At 37.8% G+C, this 20,885-nt stretch overlaps 1 long non-coding RNA gene across 1 annotated transcript in view; it reads left to right on the top strand.

Moving 5' to 3' along the window:
• Positions 1–18,581, top strand: part of LOC135269678 (uncharacterized) — a 236,482-nt gene extending 217,901 nt beyond the window's left edge. The window contains exon 4 of the long non-coding RNA XR_010337928.1: positions 18,496–18,581. This is a non-coding gene — a long non-coding RNA (uncharacterized LOC135269678). The remainder of the gene's footprint in view (positions 1–18,495) is intronic.
• Positions 18,582–20,885: the final 2,304 nt, after the last annotated feature.

Raw genomic sequence — 20,885 nt, 5'->3', positions numbered from 1 at the left:
TTCTGGATATTAGCCATTTGGCAGATGGGTAGATTGCAAAAATTTTTTCCCATTCTGTTGGTTGCTGGTTCATTGTAATGATTGTTTCTTTTGCTGTACAGAAGGTCCAGAGTTTGATTGGATCCCATTTGTCTATTTTGGCTTTTGTTGCCAATGCTTTCAGTGTTTTAGTCATGAAGTACTTGCCTATGCCTATGTCCTGAATGGTTTTGCCTTGGTTTTCTTCTAGGGTTTTTATGGTGTTAGGTCTTATGTTTAAGTCTTTAACCCATCTGGAGTTGATTTTAGGGTAAGGTGTCAGGAAGGGGTCCAGGTTCTGCTTTCTGCACACTGCTAGTCAGTTTTCCCAACACCATTTCTTAAACAGGGAATCTTTTCCCCATTGCTTGTTTCTGTCAGGTTTGTCAAAGATCAGATGGTTGTAGATGTGTAGCATTGCCTCCAGGGCCTCTGTTCTGTTCCATTGGTCTATATCTCTGTTTTGGTACCAGTACCATGTGGTTTTGATTACTGTAGCCTTGAGGTATACTTTGAAGTCAGGTAGCATGATGCCTCCAGCTTTGTTCCTTTTGCATAGGATTGTCTTGGCTATGCGGGCTCTCTTTTGGTTCCATATGAAGCTTAAGGTGTTTTTTTCCAGTTCTGGGAAGAAGGTCGTTGGTAGCTTGATGGGGATAGCATTTAATCTATAAATTACTTTGGGCAGTATGGCCATTTTCACGATATTTATTCTTCCTATCCATGAGCATGGAATGTTTCTCCATCTGTTTGTGTCCTCTCTTATTTCCTTGAGCAGTGGTTTGTAGTTCTCCTTGAAGAGGTCCTTTACATCTTTTGTTAATTGTATTCCTAGGTATTTTATTCTCTTTGTAGCAATTGTGAATGAGTGATTGCTCATGATTTGGCCATCTGTTAGTCTGTTATTGGTGTTTAGAAATGCTTGTGATTTCTGCACAATGATTTTGTATCCTGAGACTTTGGTGACATTGCTTATCAGTTTAAGGAGATTTTGGGCTGAGATGATAGGGTCTTCCAAATGTACAATCATGTTGTCTGCAAATAGAGACAGTTTGACTTCTTCTTTTTCTAATTGAATACACTTTTTTTTTTTTCTTGCCTAATTGCTCTGGCTAGAATTTCCAATACTATATTGAATAGGAGTGGTGAGAGAGGGCAGCATCCTTGTCTAGTGCCAGATTTCAAAGGGAATGCTTCCAGCTTTTGCCCATTCAGTATGATATTGGCTGTAGGTTTGTTGTAAATAGCTTTTATTGTTTTGAGATATATTCCTTCGATACCTAGTTTATTGAGAGTTTTTAGCATAAAAGGGTGTTGAATTTTGTTGAAAGCCTTCTCTGCTTCTATTGAGCTAATCCTATGGTTTTTGTCTTTGGTTCTGTTTATGTGGATTACGTTTATAGACTTGCATATGTTGAATCAGCCTTGCATCCCTGGAATGAAGCCTACTTGATCATGATGGATAAGCTTTTTGATGTGCTGTTGCAGTTGGTTTGCCAGTATTTTATTGAAGATTTTTGCATCTCTGTTCATCCTGGATATTGGCCTGAAGTTGTTTTTGTTGCTGAGTCTCTGTCAGGTTTTGGTATTAGGATGATGTTGGTCTCATAAAATGATTTGGGAAGGATTCCCTCTCTTTGGATGGTTTGGAATAGTTTCAGAAGGAATGGTACCAGCTCCACTTTGTACATCTGGTAGAATTCAGCTGAGAACCTGTCTGGACCTGGACTTTTTTTTGGTTGGCAAACTATTAATTGCCGCCTCAATTTTATCCCTTGTTATTGGTCTATTCAAGGTTTCAATTTCTTCCTGGTTTAGGCTTGGGGAGGGGGTGCAAGTGTCCAGGAATTTATCAATTTCTTCCAGGTTTACTGGTTTATGTGCATAGAGTTGTTTGTAGTCATCGCTGATGGTGGTTTGTACTCCTGTGGAATCAGTGATGATATCCCCTTTATCATTTTTTATTGCATCTATTTGATTCTTCTCCCTCTTCTTTTTTATTAATCTGGCTAGTGATCTGTCTATTTTGTTGATCTTTTCAAAAAACCAGATCCTGGATTTGTTGATTTTTTGAAGGGTTTTTTTTTGTCTCTGTCTCCTTCAGTTCTGCTCTGATTGTAGTTATTTCTTGTCTTCTGCTAGCTTTTGAGTTTTTTTGATCTTGCTCCTCTAGCACTTTCAAATTTGATGATAGGCTGTCAATTTTAGATCTTTCCTGACTTCTCATGTGGGCATTTATTGCTATAAATTTCCCTCTAGACACTACTTTAAATACGTCCCAGAGATTCTGGTATGTTGTGTCTTCATTCTCATAGGTTTCAATGAACATCTTTATTTCTGCCTTCATTTCATTGTTTATCTAGGTGACATTCAGGAGCCAGTCATTCAGTTTCCATGAAGCTGTGCGGTTATGAGTTAGCTTCTTAATTCTGAGTTCTAATTTGATTACCCTGTGGTCTGAGAGACTGTTTGTTATGATTTCCGTTATTTTGCATTTGCTGAGGAGTGATTGACTTCCAATTATATGGTCAATTTTAGATTAGGTGCAATGTGGTGTTGAGAAGAATTTATATTCTGTGGATTTGGGGTGGAGATTTCTGTAGATGCCTATTAGGTCTGTTTGGTCCAAGTTCAAGTCCTGGATATCCTTGTTAATTTTCTGTCTTGTTGATCTGTCTAATATTGACAGTGGAGTGTTAAAGTCTCCCACTATTATTGTGTAGGAGTGTAACTCTCTTTCTAGGTGGTTAAGAACTTGCTTTATGTACCTGGGTGCTCCTGTATTGGGTGTGTGTATATTTAGGATCCTTAGCTCTTCTTGATGCATTGATCCTTTTACCATTATGTAATGCCCTTCTTTGTCTCTGTGGATCTTTGTTGGTTTAAAGTCCATTTTATCAGAGACTAGGATTGCAACTCCTGCTTTTTTTAACTCTCCGTTTGCTTGATAAGTCTTCCTCCATCCCTTTATTTTGATCTTATGTGTGTCCTTGCACATGAGATGGGTTTCCTGAGTACAGCACACCGATGGGTCTTGACATTTTATCCAATTTGCCAATCTGTGTCTTTTGATTGGGGCATTTAGCCCATTTACATTTAAGGTTAATATTGTTATGTGTGAATTTGATCCTAACATTTTGATGTTAGCTGGATGTTTTGCCCATTAGTTGACACATTTTTTTCATTGTGTCAATGGTCTTTACCATGTGGTATGTTTTTGGAGTGGCTGGTACTTGTTGTTCCTTTCCTTGTTTAGTGCTTCTTTCAGGAGCTCTTTTAAGGCAGGCCTGGTGGTGACGAAATCTCTCAGCAATTGCTTGTCCATAAAGGATTTTCTTTCTCCTTCGCTTATGAAGCTTAGTTTGGCTGGATATGAAGTTCTAGGTTGAAAATTCTTTTCTTTAAGGGTGTTGAATATTGGCCCCCACTCTCTCCTGGTTTGTACAGTTTCTGCAAAGAGATCCACTGTGAGTCTGATGGGCTTCCCTTCATGGATAAACCAACCTTTCTCTCTGGCTGCCCTTAGCATTTTTTCCTTCATTTCAACCCTGGTGAATCTGACGATTATGTGCCTTGGAGTTACTCTTCTTGAGGAATATCTTTGTGGTGTTCTCTGTATATCCGGACTTGAATGTTGGCCTGGCTTTCTATGTTGAGGAAGTTCTCCTGGATAGTATCCTGAAGAGTGTTTTCCAGCTTGGATTCATTCTTTCTGTCACACTCAGGTACACCTATCAAACATAGATTAGGTCTTTTCACATAATCCCATATTTCTTGGAGGCTTTGTTCATTTATTTTCACTCTTTTTTCTCTATTCTTGCCTTCTCATTTTATTTCATTGAGTTGGTTTTCAATCTCTGATATGCTTTCTTCAGCTTGGTCGATTCAGCTATGGAAACTTGTGTATGCTTCCCGAAGTTCTCATGCTGTGTTTTTCAGCTCCATCAAGTCATTTGTATTCTTCTCTAAGCTGTTTATTTTAGTTAGCATCTCCTCTAACCTTTTTTCTAGGTTCTTAGTTTCTTTGAATTGGGTTAGTACATGTTGTTTTAGTTCCAAGAAGTTTGTTATTATCCACCTTCTGAGGCCTGTTTCTGTCAATTCATCAGATTCATTCTCCATCTATCTTTCATCACTGGCAGGTGAGGAATTGTGATCCTTTGGAGGAGAATAGGCATTCTGGTTTTTGGTGTTTTCACCCTTTTTGGACTGGTTTCTTTCCATCTTAATGGCTTTATCTACCTGTGGTCTCTGTAGTTGGTGACTTTCTGATGGGGTCCCTGAGTGGATGTCCTTTTTGTTGATGATGAAGTTATTTCTTTCTATTTCCTAGTTTTCCTTCTAACAGTCAGACCCCTCTGCTGCAGGACTGCTGGAGGTCCACTCCAGACCCTGCTTGCCTGGAGATCACCCGTGGGGGCTGCAGAACAGTAAGGGTTGCTGTTGGTTTCTTCGTCTGTTTCTTCATTCCAGAAGGGTACCTGCCAGATGTCGGCCTGAGGTCTCCTTTATGAGGTGACTCTTTGGGTATATGGGTGTCAGAGAGCTGCTTGAGGAGACAGTCTGTCCCTTATAGGAGCTCAAGTGCTGTACTGGGAGCTCCATTGTTCCATGTGGAGCTGCTGGGCAGGTACTTTTAAGTCTGCTGCAGCAGAACTCATAACCTCCTCTTTTCCTAGTGCTCTGTCCTAGGGAAGTCAGCTTTATTGATAAGTTCCTGTCATGCTGCTACCTTTTTTCATAGATTCCCTGCCCTGCACAGAGTAGTCTAGTCACAGTCTGCCAGCAGAGGCATCTCTGCCTAGCTGCTGTGTGAACTGCTTCGGTGGTAGCGGACTGCCTCGGCAGTGGTGGTCACCCCTTCCCCTACTGAGCTGGACCATCCAGGGTCCAGCTATGCTTCCTGTGAAACTCTCAATCCAGAGCGTTTCAGATTGCTTGTTTTGTGGGGGTGGTATCCACTGAGCCATATCACCTGGCTCCCTGTCTCTGCCCCCTCCCTTTCAGTTGAATGGGCAGCTCTGTCTCCCAGGCATTCCAGGTGCCAGTTGAAATGGCCTCCCAGATTTCTGTGAGTTTCTGTGCACCAAGCCAGCACCAGCTAAAACCGCTGTGCTGAAAACTCATGGTGCTTTTCGGCCTGGGAATCTCATGGTCTGTGGGCAGTGAAAATTTGTTTGGAGATGGCGGTGGGCACTCACCCTCTGCATTGTTCTTGCTGGGAACTGCACTCTGGAGCACTCCTGTTTGGCCATCTTGGATTCTCTGTCTTTTATTTCTTTCTCTTGCCTGATTGCTCTGGCTAAGACCTCCAGTACTATGTTGAACAGGATTGGTGAGAGTGAGCATCCTTGTCTTATTCCAGTTCTCAAGGAGAATGGCCACTCAATATTTTCAATATCTCATTTCTTCAAATGAAAAAACAGAGGTCCAGAAAGTGAAAATAACTTGCTTAAGGGCACAAAGGCTGTACTGCTGAATTCATATCCCAGCTCCAGCAACTACTAACTATGTGACCTTAGGTAAATCATTTAAATTCCATGTGTCTCATTTCTATCTGTGAAATGGGGGTAACAATACTACCTTCTTAAGGTTGACTTGAGGATTAATAGATGCAATTAATAATGTATATAATAATAAATGCCACATGTCTAGCAAAGTGCCTAGCACACAGTAAGTCCTCAGTGATGGCTAGATTTTTATAGCATGTGAATAATCAGATGAGAAGGTGCTAAATCTGGCACTGTAGAAACAGAGGCAATTACATAAGGAGGGTTTCCTCAGATCAAAAGCTACCTGAAGTTTGGCTAGGAGGCAAGTCACAATAAAACTAGACACTTCCTGTGGAAGCTGTAGGATATCTTATGTAATATATATATGAACAATACTTAATACAGTCTCCAATATTATATGAATCATATCCATCATCACTGATAAACATTTTTTTAGCCCTTATTGAATCAGAGCATCAATCAAATAACTTAGAGACCAATAGATGCATACAATACCAAATGTTTTCCATTTGCAAGCTTAATGTAACCCTTGAAAGTTCTATTTCTGTTTAAATATTACAGGAATGATCACATACCATTTTCACTATTTCTGTCTTATATGCATTTCACCTATTTTAATATTATAAATTTTCTCTAAGTTGAAACACATTTTTACTAATTCAGGCTCTACTGAACCACTAAAAATGATTACTATCTACAATGACTTTCTGCCTATGTGACCATAACATCAAGAAATCAAGATACTAAAATAAATGAGAGTTAATAAAAATCAAACAGTAGGCTTACATTTTAAAGAGATCATTGACTTCACATGCATTTGAAGTCCAAATATGGCTGGAATCTCTTCTCTACTTCCCTTCAAGTGATGCTTCAACTTTAATTTCTACAAGGATAGAGAAAACATAATTTCCCAGAGTCAATTATTTTATCTTGGTACTCAGATTCATGTGCATGTGTCCTTAGAGTAGAATGATTTATAATCCTTTGGATATATACCCAGTAATGGGATTGCTGGGTCAAATGGAATTTCTATTTCTAGGTCCTTGAGGAATCGCCACACTGTCTTCCACAATGGTTGAACTAATTTACACTCCCACCAACAATGTAAAAGTATTCCTATTTCTCCACATCCTCTCCAGCATCTTTTATCTCCAGATTTTTAATGATCGCCATTCTAACTGGTGTGAGATGGTATCTCAATGTAGTTTTGATTTGCATTTCTCTAATGACCAGTGATGATGAGCATTTTTTCATATGTTTTTTGGCCTCATATATGTCTTCTTTTGAAAAATGTCTGTTCATATCCTTTGTCCGCTTTTGAATGGAGTTGTTTGGTTTTTTTTTTCTTGTAAATCTGTTTTAGTTCTTTGTAGATTCTGGATATTAGCCCTTTGTCAGATGGGTAGATTGAAAAATATTTTTCCCATTCTGTTGGTGGCTGATTCACTCTAAAGACTGTTTCTTTTGCTGTGCAGAAGCTGTAGAGTTTGATTAGTTCCCATTTGTCTATTTTGGCTTTTGTTGCCAATGCTTTTTGTGTTTTGGTCATGAAGTCCTTGCCTATGCCTATGTCCTGAATGGTTTTGCCTAGATTTTCTTCTAGGGTTTTTATGGTGTTAGGTTTTATGTTTAAGTCTTTAATCCATCTGGAATTAATTTTAGTGTAAGGTGTCAGGAACGGATCCAGGTTCTGCTTTCTGCACATAGCTAGCCAGTTTTCCCAGCACCATTTCTTAAACAGGGAATCCTTTCCCCATTGCTTGTTTTTGTCAGGTTTTTCAAAGATCAGTTGGTTGTAGATGTGTGGTGTTGCCTCTGATGCCTCTGTTCTGTTCCATTGGTCTATATCTCTGTTTTGGTACCAGTACCATGCTGTTTTGATTACTGTAGCCTTATAGTATAGTTTGAAGTCTGGTAGTGTGATGCTTCCAGCTTTGTTCTTTTTGCTTAGAATTGACTTGGCTGTGAGAGCTCTCTTTTGGTTCCATATAAAGTTTAAGGTGTTTTTTTCCAGTTCTGTGAAGAAGGTCATTGGTAGCTTGATGGGGATAGCATTGAATCTGTAAATTACTTTGGGCAGTATTGCCATTTTCAAGATATTGATTCTTCCTAACCATGAGCATGGAATGTTTCTCCATTTGTTTGTGCCCTCTCTTATTTTGTTGAGCAGTGGTTTGTAGTTCTCCTTGAAGAAGTCCTTTACATTCTTTGTTCATTGTATTCCTAGATATTTTATTCTCTTTGTGGCAATTGTGAATGATGGTTCATTCTTGATTTGGCTTTCTTTAAGTCTGTTATTGGTGATTAGGAATGCTTGTGATTTTTGCATATTGATTTTGTATACTGAGACTTTTCTGAAGTTGCTTATCAGTTTCAGAAGATTTGGGGCCTAGACAATGGGGTCTTCTAAATATAGCAGACAGCTTTCCTTTCCATAGTTAGAAAGGAAGGCTCACAGAATCCATTCATATGTTTAAGTTGGTGATGTTTTGGCAAATGGGAAAATAGGGTCTCAGTGAAGTTGGGGAATATTCGAATTTATCCAGTTGGCAAATGGAAAAGACAGAGATGGTGTCAGGTTTTTCTGCCCCCTATGTAGCTCCCTTTTTGTTGTATTGTACCTGCCAGAGTTATTTTGAAGCACATTACCTCTGCTGTCTCCCTCTTGCAAAATGACCACCAACGGAGAATTAGCTATAATCTTAGATTCTCATTGTATGAATAGAAAAAGAAATGATTTTCCCCACCCAAATAAAAGATCTCCCAATGACTGTTGTATGATGACAGGATTATGCATCTGTTGTGGTGACCCAGAGGCTTCCTCCTCTAATACCCTGTTGCAGCGACCACATTGAGAGTTCTTACAGAATGTATCCTCTCTTAAAGCCAAGGCTCCCAGAGGGAAGCAATGGTGGGAGTTTGAGAGGATTCCCTGGGTGATAGATTTGGTTTTTATTTTCAGGATAATACCGGCTTCTATTCAATAAATGTAATAAGTTTGTTTGAAGCATTCCTTTACGATAAAATTCCTGCTCCTCAATTTCTATTTAATGTTTCTTTCTTGTCATCCTAATTCCCTTTACTTACAATCCATAAATTGGGTAACAAATATTTATTAGAGGACTATCAAAGACTTGGTCACTGTCAGGATTTGACAGAACCTTTCTATTTAATAAAACTGTAGCTGAGCAACTCTGAAAGTGTGTTCAAGAAGATGTTAATAAAAAAGAGATTCATGGGTAAATACATTTGTGAAATTCTGAGTTAAATAAAGTTAAATGGTATTCCTGACTGCAAGACTTTTCAGGGACTGAAGTGTGCTAATGTGAATTGTAATCCTTCCCAGAGGGAACATATGCAAACTTTTCCAAATGTACCATTGGAAACCACTTTTTTTGGAATAACTCACAGGACTAGTTTTCCTTTGAAGACGCTTTGAGAAGTAGTCTCATAATTTTAAGACATGTATTTAATACAGTTACACCATCATAAAAATCTTTCCCAATGCAGCCTGCATTTTGTGTGCTGTTGTGAAAATTTGTTGCCCCTAGCATACTCTAAGATGACCCAGGAATATGTATTGTTGTTGGTATACACAAAATCTTCCAAGGGGCATCTGAGAAATTGGTAGTTATAAGGGAATCAATTTCCAGGTCCTCAATGTCCACATGTAATTCCCTCCTTCCTTATCCCCAAAATTGCTCTTAAAGAGAGTAAGCCTGGTCTTGAGCAATCTCACTTGCCTTTCATAACATGCCTTCTCCCACTTTACAAAAGTGTCTGGCTCTCAACCATCTAGATAATTTCTGTGATGCATTACAATGGGATGGAAACATTACACTATTCACAAATAAGAGACAAGTAGAAATGTTGGTCGCATTGTGGAAAAGGGGATGACTTTAATGCTTGGGTAAAAATTTGCTTTTTCAAGACAGATGCTTTTCAATTCAGTATTACTGAAGGACTATCTAAGTAGTTCACTGATAGGTTATTAAAAATAATTTTTAAAGTGATTGCTATGTGATATTTTTCTCAAATACACAGAAGGGTTTGAAGAATTAAATGACCTACTAAAATTAAACTTTTTCCATCTCATTCATTGATTTAGGTGAACACATTTTTCTCTGAGCTTAAATCTGTAAAAAATAAAAACAAAGAATGGAATTAGTGCTGATTCTTGTCTTACTATTATAATAGCATTGATGATAATGGTAATGAGTAGTCTTCATCTTTGGATATATGAACTATACAGGGAAAAGCCACAGATGCCAATAACATTTTTACTTCTTGTGTGAGTAATTATTTATGTGTTTCTTTAAAAATTGAAACCTGGCTGGACGCAGTGGCTCACACCTGTAATCCCAGCACTTTGGGAGGCCAAGGCGGGAGGATTACCTGAGGTCGAGAGTTCGAGACCAGCCTGACAAACACGGAGAAATCCTGTCTCTACTAAAAATACAAAATTAGCCAGGCATGGTGGCACATGTCTATAATCCCAGCTACTCAGGAGGCTGAGGCAGGAGGCAGGAGAATTGCTTGACCCCAGGAGCTGGAAGTTGTGGTGAGCCGAGATTGCACCATTGTGCTTCAGACTGGGCAACAAGAGCGAAACTCTGTCTCAAAAAAAAAAAAAAAAAAAAGGTCAGGCATGGTGGCTCATGCCTGTAATCCTAGTACTTTAGGAGGCCAAGACAGGTGGATCACAAGATCAGGAGTTCAAGACCAGCCTGGCCAAGATGGTGAAACCCTGTCTCTACTAAAAATACAAAAATTAGCCAGGCATGGTGACTAGTGCCTGTAATCCCAGTTACTCGGGAGGCTGAGGCAGAGAATTGCTTGAACCTGGGAGGTGGAGGTTGCAGTGAGCCAAGATCATGCCATTGCACTGCAGCCTGGGTGACAGAGCAAGACTCATTTCAAAAAAAAAAAAAACAACACACACACACACATAACTGAACCCTATGATTTTTATAATTATAACTCAATCCAGAAAAATATTTAATATTTAGAGCCTTATTGTCACTGGATGCTTAAAAACAATTTACCTTTCAATTTGCCCACATATTTTTTTTTCAAGAGACTCAAATTTTTTATTGGTTACACATGATAGTGAATGATCACACAATCTTCATTCCCATGTATAATTTTATCTGGTACCATTATTCAATTTAGATATATTGCATAGGATATGCCAACTATCCTTTTTATAACCAATAATTCCATGATTTTGTTTGGGTAATCCCTTTTAATGGTGAACTTCAGGTCACAACAGTAACTGTCAGTTCAACTACAACAAGGTTTCTGAAGACAATGGCTTCTCCACTCAAGCAGGTTGTATATAAATTCCAAATATAACCTGGTATCACCCTGAAGGAATTCTAACTTCACACTGTTGGGGAAATTTGCCAAGATGGCTTCAAAGTAGACTAACTTTACACAGCACATTAAGAAAAAGACATTTATTCAGGATCATGATCAGACTGTTATATTTAGCAATCAACAGCATGGGTGAAAAAAAAAGAAAGAAAAAAAAATCTACATTGAAACCCTTTGTTGGAATGCTTTACACTTTCCACAGAACAGAAACTAAAATAACCTGTTATACAGTTAGTCACAAATACAGTCCTCACGTTTTATGCCTATACACATGAGCATTTGTCTAAATCATGTCTTCTTTATAGCAGCTAGGCCTTGCCACCACTGTGCTTGGCTGAGTTCACAAATCTGTTGTAACCTGTAGCTTCCCTGTCACTTCTCTGGCTCTCCTCTACTGCTGAGCTTTGTTTCCTAATTAAAATCTTCTGCCACTGCCATAGCTACTGCTGCTACTGGAACTGCCATGGCCACCTTGGTTTCATGGTTTGGCAAAATCCTGGCCACCACCACCATAGGGGCCAGAGCTTCGGCCTCCAAAGTTTCCTCCCTTCATGGATCCAAAATTTGAAGACTGATTGTTGTAATTGCCAAAATCATTGTAGCTTCCACCACCCCCAAAATTGCTTCTATCATTACCCAATTCCTTATAGCCATCCCCACTGCCACCATATCCACCACCACCACAGCTGCCACCAAAGCCACCATGACCACTGAAGTTTCCTCCATGACCAAAGTTGTCATTCCCACTGAAACCACCTCCATGACCACCACCAAAGTTTCCAGAACCACTTCGACCTCTTTGGCTGATGAAGCACTCGCCATCTCTTGCTTTGACAGGGCTTTCCTAGCCTCTCAGTTGTGGCCATTCACAGTATGGTATTTCTGAATGACAGTCTTATCCACAGAGTCATGGTCATCAAAGGTTACAAAGGCAAAGCCCCTTTTCTTGCCACTGCCTTGGTCAGTCATGATTTCAGTCACTTCAGTTTTTCATACTGTTCAAAATAATCTCTTAGGTGATGTTCTTCAGTGTCTTCTTTAATGCCACCACCAAATATTTTTTTCACAGTTAAGTGGGCACCTGGTCTTTGAGAATCTTCTCTTGAGACAGCTCTGTTTGGTTCCAAAACTCTTCCATCCACTTTGTGTGGCCTTGCATTCATTGTTGCATCCACCTCCTCCACAGTTGCATACATGATGAACCCAAAGCCCCTGGAGCGCTTGGTGTTTGGATCTCTCATTACCACACAGTCTGTGAGTGTTCCCCATTGCTCAAAATGGCTCCTCAGGCGCTCATCAGTTGTTTCAAAGATCAACCCTCCAATGAAGAGCTTCCTCAGTTGTTCCAACTCTTTAGGAGACTCTGACTTAGACATGATCGCAGGGAGAAGAGAGACTTTAATGATGCTTCTTCAGCGGCATCCACGGGCAGAAAGGACAATTTACCCACATATTTTTGTGGCACTGAAGCATGATTCAGTGATCATGGAAGGCTTTCATATACAAAAATTTCTTTTAGGACAAAACTCTGTAAGAGAATTGAGGATGGAAATATTAGTTTAAAAAGAATAAAAATAGTGTGAGCTTTTCAACTAGGAAGAAAAGGCATACCTTTATCTGTTAAATGATCATAACTTTCATCTCGCAGTTGTGTTTATATTGCTTCAGATAGATTTTACAGAGTTACCTGACAGTTTAATTAAAAAGCATCATTATTTTTAATTTGCCAGAAATTATATCTTTTGCAATTAGTTATATGCTAAAGATGAAATTTTAGATGTCAACTTAAAGATGTGCAAGTTTTCTACAAAATCTTTTTAATAGATAAGTGAGCAAAAATGTTTAAGGACCACTGATTTAAGCCACAGCCCTTGGTTCCTATTCTTCCACTATAATTCCCTCATTTACCTTATTTGTTTATAATTTTTTCTGTGCATTTTAATTGTTATTGGATTTTTTTTAATTGTAATCTTTGATCTCCTATCAAGAATAAGCCCTCCCCTTCAGATATCTCCACATATAATTGCTTCATTGGGTATTCTCCCTTGAGCTGGTGTTAACAAGTTCTTTCCAGGGCAAAGCGTTGACCTGTTTCATCTACATGGTCAACATCTGTTGTCAACATCATCCTCCCTTGTCTCTGAAAAAGACATGAAATGTAAAGAGCAGGCTTAAGTCATTGTCCTCAAGTTTTTAGGGAATTTAGGATGAAGTAGGATGCAGTACTAAAGAAAGAATGTCAGTGTCCAGTGACAAAGATTCCAGGTCTTTGCAACCTTGGACAAATTACAATACTCAGCTATGAGATTTAATTGCTTTATCAGTAATACCCTTTGTAGCACTAAAATTGATTATATTTTAAGTTTGTTTTTAAAATATTATTGTGGTAACACAACATGAAATCTAGCTATTAAATTTTTTTTTATTTTATTTTTAAATTTTTTTGGATAATTTTAGTTGCAAATTTAATACCGTAAATTTTTATATACCCTTCATCTAATTTCCCACAATGTTGTTACTAACAGAGTATATTTAGAAAAATAGGAAATTAACATTAATATGATCCTACCTTCTAATCTAGAGACTGTTCAAATTCCATCAATGGTCCTATTAATTTTTTTATAATGATTCAAGAGCCAACCAAGATCATTTGCTGCATTTAGTTATCACATTTTCTTATTCTCCCTTAATCTGGAACAGTTTCTGTGTCTTTTCTTTCTCTTTCATGGTTTTGTCCCATTAGAAAAGTATATACCAGTTATTTTTTAGTGTGGGTGTGTGATGTCTTTTCATGATCAGGTTATGCATATTTGAGCAGAATTTCACAGAAGTGATGCTGTGTCCTTCCAAGCAACCTCCCGGGAACATAATGCCAATTTGTCTCATTAGTGTTGAAGTTAACTTTGATAATTTGGTTAAGGTGATTTCTGCCAGGTCTCTCCAATAAAAAGATTAATAGTTTTAAGTTCTCTATTAACATAATTTTTCTTTATAAATAGGAGTTCTACATGAAAATTTTCAATATTCTTTTTTTTCTCTTCTGTCATTTGTTTTCTTAACTCATTAAAATTTATGGAATCTGAACTGAGAATAGTTTGTATTCATTTCTAATTTCACCTTTTTTTACACAGTATTGTAAAATGGAAATTTATCTGAACTTTTTATGGTGACTCTCTGCCAAACTATGGGTATAAAATTATAGCATGACATTTTAAAGACTGTATTTGGGAGAAAAACATAATTCTATATTAAAATAGCTAATCTTATTCTAGTACCCAATTCTGTATTTTTTTAAAAGTGACTTTGAATCAGAAGACCTAGGATTAAATCTCTGCTTTAGCTTTTATTAACTTTGTGAACTTTCTGTATTTTTGTACCTCAATTGCTTCTTTTATAAAATGAAAAGACTTAAGCCTACACTAACCTTGCAGAGTTCTTCTGACATTAAAAAAAAAAAAAAAAAAAAGATAACTGTGTGAGTAATGTCTTGCTCTTTTGGGTGTCTGTGTGTTACGTCGGTGGCAGGAAGTGGGGAGAGAGAGCTATTCATATGCTCTGTATACTCGGGGCACCAGAAGCTCTCTGGATTTGTACATTTAGCTTCAACAACACCAGGAGTAAGTTTTTATAATAACCAAGTGTTGATTAGCCCAGTAGTATTGAAACTCACTCTTTCTCATACACAAATATCTCCCATACACTCATCCCAAAGTACATTAATTGCAGATCTAATGAGAATGTAATTCTGGTGCAGAAAATAAATCACTCTCTGTTAAAGTCTTGGTGAAATTCTCAGACATCCATGGCTGAAGGAAATATTTCTCCACAATTTAGTGTTTTAGGCTGTGTCCTATCAGCTGACATTGGACTGAGCACTTCCTCATAGCAGTCTCTCTGAATACAGGGGCTTAGTGTTTAAATTTAAATGATTGGCAACTGAATTTTCATAAATCTAGCTAATTCTTTTCCTATTTGTTGCTGAACAACTCTATGTAAGCATGCTGACTCCAGTAGCTGCTACTCTCCGTTTCTAAAATATGGTCATCAAACCCTCTTACAGATGTGCAGGAATGTTCTCCCTCATTGCTGTCATATACTGGGTTTTATTTAGTTACTTTACTTAGGGAACAATATATTGTCAGGTATTATCTAAGAAAGTGCTTTCATCTCGTTCTCTGCAAATTACATACTCTTTATCTCCTGTATTGCGCATTCATTTATTAATCATTTTAAAAATATTGATTGAGACTCTAGTATAAACCAGTCACTTTTTGAGAAGGCAGAGACCAGCATCTCATGGAGTTTATAGTCAAGTTCAGCAGAAGATAAAACAATCTCTCCTGACTTTCTATGATTTTGCTCTTTAATCCTTCCATGGCCATTTCCATGGACATTATAAACTAAGTTTTGCAAATGGCAAAGAGTTATAAAAATAGATTGTAATTATTGATGTTGCTTTCACTGTTATGGTTATGATTGATATGAGACACTCTGATTCAGATGATAATCAGGTAGTTATCAGGTTGTACCTCCTGAGTGGCTTTTGGCTAACTCCTGTCTTTGCTGTCACTCCCTATTGCCTTTTGTTTTGTTTTGTTTTGTTTTGTTTTGTTTCGTATTGTTTTGTTTCTGAGACAGGATCTCACTGTGTTGTCCAGGCTGGAGTGCAATGGTGTGATCAGGGCTCTCTGCAGCCTCAGCCTCCAGGGCTCAGGTGATCCTTCCACCTCAGCCTCCCAGAGTGCTGGAATTACAGGTGTGAGCCCCTGCACCTGGCCCTGACTATGGTCTTTAATCTTTAAGAAGCATTTTCATGCCCACTATACCCTATTTTCCTACCAGGAACTACATCACAAAGCCACAGCAGCTACATGTTGCTACCAGGCATAGAGAACTTCCAGTTCTTACTCCAAGTTCATGTCAGCTCCTAGCTGTTCGTAGGTATTTCCTGTCTGGACCCACTCCCTTGGTGTTTTACCAAAGAATCACTTGCTTCATCAGTAGTAGAACACTATGGATTCCAATTCTGTGGAACAGGAGCGAGAGCCAAGAATCTCCATTTTGAACAAGAACTGGGAGTAATTCTATTGTAACTAATCAGCATTATAACATTTGACAAAACACCCCCATAAGCCACAGGTAATTTGGGATTTTTTTGTAGCTTTTGTCCCTAAGATAGTGTCTGGAATTTTTCACTCTATTGTAATGGCTGACATTACATGGATCCAGCCTTAACTTTTCCTTATATTCATGTCCCTCAGGTGCTCAAGAAGTAAAACCAAGGTTACCTTGGGAACATGACTCTTGAACAATTACTCAAATCAATAAATTTGTCTTCTGAAACTGATTTTCAAAGCCATATTATTTTAGTACAGAAAAAGATTGAAATTTTAAAGTAGTCATTTACTTTTTGGACGGAAGAGTACTGATCCCATGTTCTACCAATTCTGTTTTACTGCCAGTAAAGGCTCCATTTTAGTAGCTCATGACTGAGGTGCAATTCACTTAAAAAATGAACCCAAGAGAATCAGCTGATGGTGAAAGGATCTAGACCAGTGCTGAACTGTTTATTCTTTCCTTTGGGGTTTTGCTTTTGCATTTTCCACTATCACGTGGTTTACATTTACCGAAAACATTAATAACAGAGCTGCTCCTAATTGGCAAAAAAATTATTGTAGCTATTTTTGTATCTGAGATCCAAATCTAATAGACTTCAGTGGGTGTGAATTATAGTTATTTAAGCATGTTGATTTTTTGTGTGTGTCTGTGCAGAATGTGGCTGTTGCCATGGAATCTCTGTGCATGATTTCTGTGAGGTAGTGCTGATTGAATCTATAAAAAGATGAGCACAGAAAAAACATGTTTATAAAAACCACTTTCTGATGAAATTGTTAAAGTGAGTCCAATCTGTGTATGTGTGTTTTGTTTTGTTTCAGTTCACATTCCATTATTAAATGTTTTTTTAGAATTGTAGATTTTTAGACTGTAGGATGGCTGATTGAATCTCTTACTGATGATTAAATCAATCATAGTGCTTACGGGTGTGGGGTGAGATTGAAAGGTAGTTTTTATACAATCCTGTTTACATGTATTCTTAGCTTTATGCATGTATTACATCCCTGGAAAGATGTGCTTAATCAGGTTTTTTGGAAGTCGAATGAGACATGTGGCTGTGTGAAACAATTCTATTGTGATTTTACAGGTAAATAATTCTGGGTATGGGGTGAAGCTAGTAGATATTCTTCCTACCCCACCAACATGCATCTGAACAACAGGCTGACATTTTAAGTTTATATTTTAGAAGTTGGAGATGCAGATTTCATTCTACCACTCTCAATGGGACCTTAAATAGGTCACTCCTCCACAATGGACCTCAATTTCTTTAGCAATAAAACTAAGGGTATTCATAAGGATATCTCTTACTTCCCTTCAGCTGCTTAATATGCTCGTGTGTATACAATTTTGCACATGTGTGTATGTATGTAAATGTATATTATTACTGGTTCAGCATGATTAAAGTCAGCACTGTTTTTCTTAGAAAGCTTGTAGTTCATACTAGAGCTATTTCAACAAAACATAATTCATTAAAATTAAGAGAATGGCATTTGGTTTTCCTCCTTAGTTACAGATTCATTACTCCTTTTTGGGTAAGACACAGTATAAAAAGGTTTAACATTAAAGTCAGACAAAATTAACCTGAAACTGTGTTTTGGATGGCTTGAGTACATGAGTACATGAGAGCGCTGACTTTGAATTTAAATAAAAATTTAATGCCAATAAAAGTTAGAAATGATGGAACATGCTGCCCATGGTGACCGTGCAAATGAATTGTATAGACCAAAAACTTGAGACAGGTATTTAGAAAAAGAGGTGTTTATAATGAGGGTTTCTCAATGACATAGAACATTGATTGAGTCTCAGTAATCTATGAATCAAATGTTTCAGAAAACATACTTTTGGTCACACCAAAGTGAGTGGCTCAAAAGTTCACCTGAGCCTTGCAGATGGATTGGAATAATGTTCATTGTCTTGATTGAATTCCCAGAAAACAGACTTGGTGATGGATAATTCCATAGATATATTTTACTGGGGAATGTTCTGGGAGAGAGACACCTGTAAGGAAGTGGAGAAGACAGGTTGGGACAGAGAGAGAAGCTGACCTGCAATGTGGATGCAGCTGAGTCTTTATCTGGTCCTACACGGAATTCTAGAGCTAGGATGCCCCTTAAGCTCCATCTCAAATTGAGACAAGGGCAAGTGAGCCTCTATATCCTGTCATCACCCTGTCATTGTCCACAGGTCAAACTCCAGGGGGCAGATCTCTGGAGCTGAGGGCAATGTCCAGGAGAGTGCATCTATGAACATTCAGCCACCAATATTTTCAAGAGCAGAGGATGACTGCTGTTATGGATTGAATGCATGTGTTCCTCCAAAATTTCTTATATTACAATCCTAACCCCAATGGTCATGATATCAGAAGGTAGAGTTGTGGGGAGGTAATTAGGTCATAATGGTAGACCCCTCATGAATGAGGTGAACACCCTTAGAAAAGCAACCTCAGAGAGCTCTTTCTTTCTCTTTCTACCAGGTAAGGACACCATGAAAAGACAGCCATCTACAAGCAGAAAGGGGACTCTCACCAGACAGCAAGTCTGCTGGCACCTTTATCTTGGACTTCCAGCCTCTAGAATTATGAGAAGTAAGTGTCTGTTGTTTAAGCCAATCTACGGTCATTTATTCTAGTAGCCTGAATGACTAAGACAAGTGCATTGGTACTGAAAAGGGAATCCAGGCAGAGCAGCAGTTTCCACTATCCTTATTTATATCCATATTAAAGAGTGTGCTTTATTAAATTGTTCTCAAAAATGAATTTGCTATTAAAGTTGGGAAGACACATTATCCAAGGGAACCATATTGTTTATTGCCATGTTAAAAGTTCTGTTAAGACCTACCAAAAAGAAACTTCTCTAACCGCCTTATTTCATCACACAAAACTGTCTTGGCATAACATCAAGTAACAATATGCAGAATTAGATTCTATAAAACATTCTTTAGAAAATGCTGATTTATAAATACATTACTGGGGTGACTTGCTCTTTGATAGTATCAATGCTTAGAAATGATTTTATCATTTCAACCAGACTTGAGAATAAAATATTATGCACATATCTACCCCCTACCCCCACTCCCCTCCACCCACACACACCTTTCTAATTCTACTGTGCCATTTCATGACTTGGATGACACACTGGTGGATTTCATGAGTTGGGTGATGGACTGGTGGAAACCAGACCAAAGTGAACTCTGTATTCAAGTTTGGATTATCTTTGCCCTATACACACCTTTTATTCATTCCTTTATTTTTTTGTTTATTCAACCATTCATTTATTAGGAAACCCATTCATTGTGTGTCTGAACATCTGCTATGAAAGCTAGAATGTAATCTCCATGAAAGCAGGATCCTTTTCTATCTCTTTCACCATTTTTACCATCACTGACAAGTACGGTATTTAGCATCACAAAAAAAATTCACTCAATGAATGAATGTTGAGTGAATGCAGGAAGATGCTGATCTAGGCCCTGGGAATATGATAAAAACATAGACCTTGGCTTCTGCACTGCAAGGGCTCATATCTAGTAAGAACCTTCACAATAATGAAAGATTTAGGATGGAACTCACTATGGAAATAGTTTCAAAATTGTTGACTACAATAGTTCAGAAGATTTCACATAGATCATATAGATACAATATAAAGTAAGTAATTCTTTTCCATGCATAGGTAATACTCTAGAATTTAGGATAATAATAATCCTTATTAGTTGTTATTTTGATATCCTTTTATTTAGTGCTATTGCAAAATGGGAAGGAGAGAGAGGTGGGTGATAAGACTTGGCTTTAGCAGTAGGAAAGTGGCAAAGTCATTATGTCTGATGCTGATCTATGTTGTCTATAATTCTTTGAACATGTAGTTAAATGTGCTGGGAGAATTTAGGGGAGGGAATTATAAAATTTGGAATCGGGCCTAAACCATAGGTGGGTGATGAAACCCTCACTCTGTTTTTCGACCCTCTGGATAGTTCTAGGGTCAAACCATGCTAGCATATGTCCGGACACAATGTCTTCTCCCAAACTGTCAATCTCAGGTCTCATCTCCTCCACTCTCTGGCTCTTCTTGAAGTGGCCCCTCCCTCTCCAATTCTGCTAAACTCTCCAAAGCCAACGGGAATGCAGTTTTGGGTTGTCAGCAGCCGGTATGTTCAAAGACAGATGGCTCAGGATTCTAAGGGAATGAACACCTGTAGTATGGTCAAAGCCAGGAAATATTTAAAGGTAAAAATGAGAAGATGGTTTGGCAGTAGATCCTTGTGTATGAAGAAATGAAATGAAATAATGGTGATTATGTTTCATTTGAGCTGATATTATCTTCATGTTCTGTGATAAAAATTTATACACTGTATTAGAAACCCAAAATCTAGGTTGGAGGTCTCCTCTGCTATTTATGCTTTACATTAGATCGTGACTTCTTTTTCATACCATTTGATATTATCTCTCCTCTCCAATCCATAAGAATATTCATGATAAATTTGAAAATAGGAAGTAAAAGATCAGCAATGTGTATGTCTTTCAGTTTCATTTTTCATACTGCTTCAATACATTGAAAACTTTTTTAATTGAGAAAATCCCTTATTTTTGTCCTATTTTTATTTTTCAGTAAGTAACAAAGCTAATAAGCTCACAGCATTATGATAACTTCTTTCCCTAGAACAGACTTAAATTGTTGAGCACAATCGGCTACTTCTTTGCTTTCCTCTAAGTATTAAACCTCCCAATAGAACTTTGAATTGTGAAGATTGCTTTGAGTCTTTCTACATCTTTGAATGCATTTAAAAATTCAGTCTCAGTATAAAGCAGCTAAAAATTTTCTTCATAATAGAAGTAAAACAATAAAAGAGAATATGGATAAAAATCCAAAGAGA

Source organism: Aotus nancymaae, unplaced genomic scaffold (assembly GCF_030222135.1).
Source record: "Aotus nancymaae isolate 86718 unplaced genomic scaffold, 86718_ANA_hifiasm-v0.15.2.pri h1tg000006l, whole genome shotgun sequence".
Classification (NCBI taxonomy): domain Eukaryota; kingdom Metazoa; phylum Chordata; class Mammalia; order Primates; family Aotidae; genus Aotus; species Aotus nancymaae.
The sequence above is the reverse complement of the archived record's forward strand: the minus strand, read 5'-3'. Positions and strand labels throughout refer to the sequence as shown.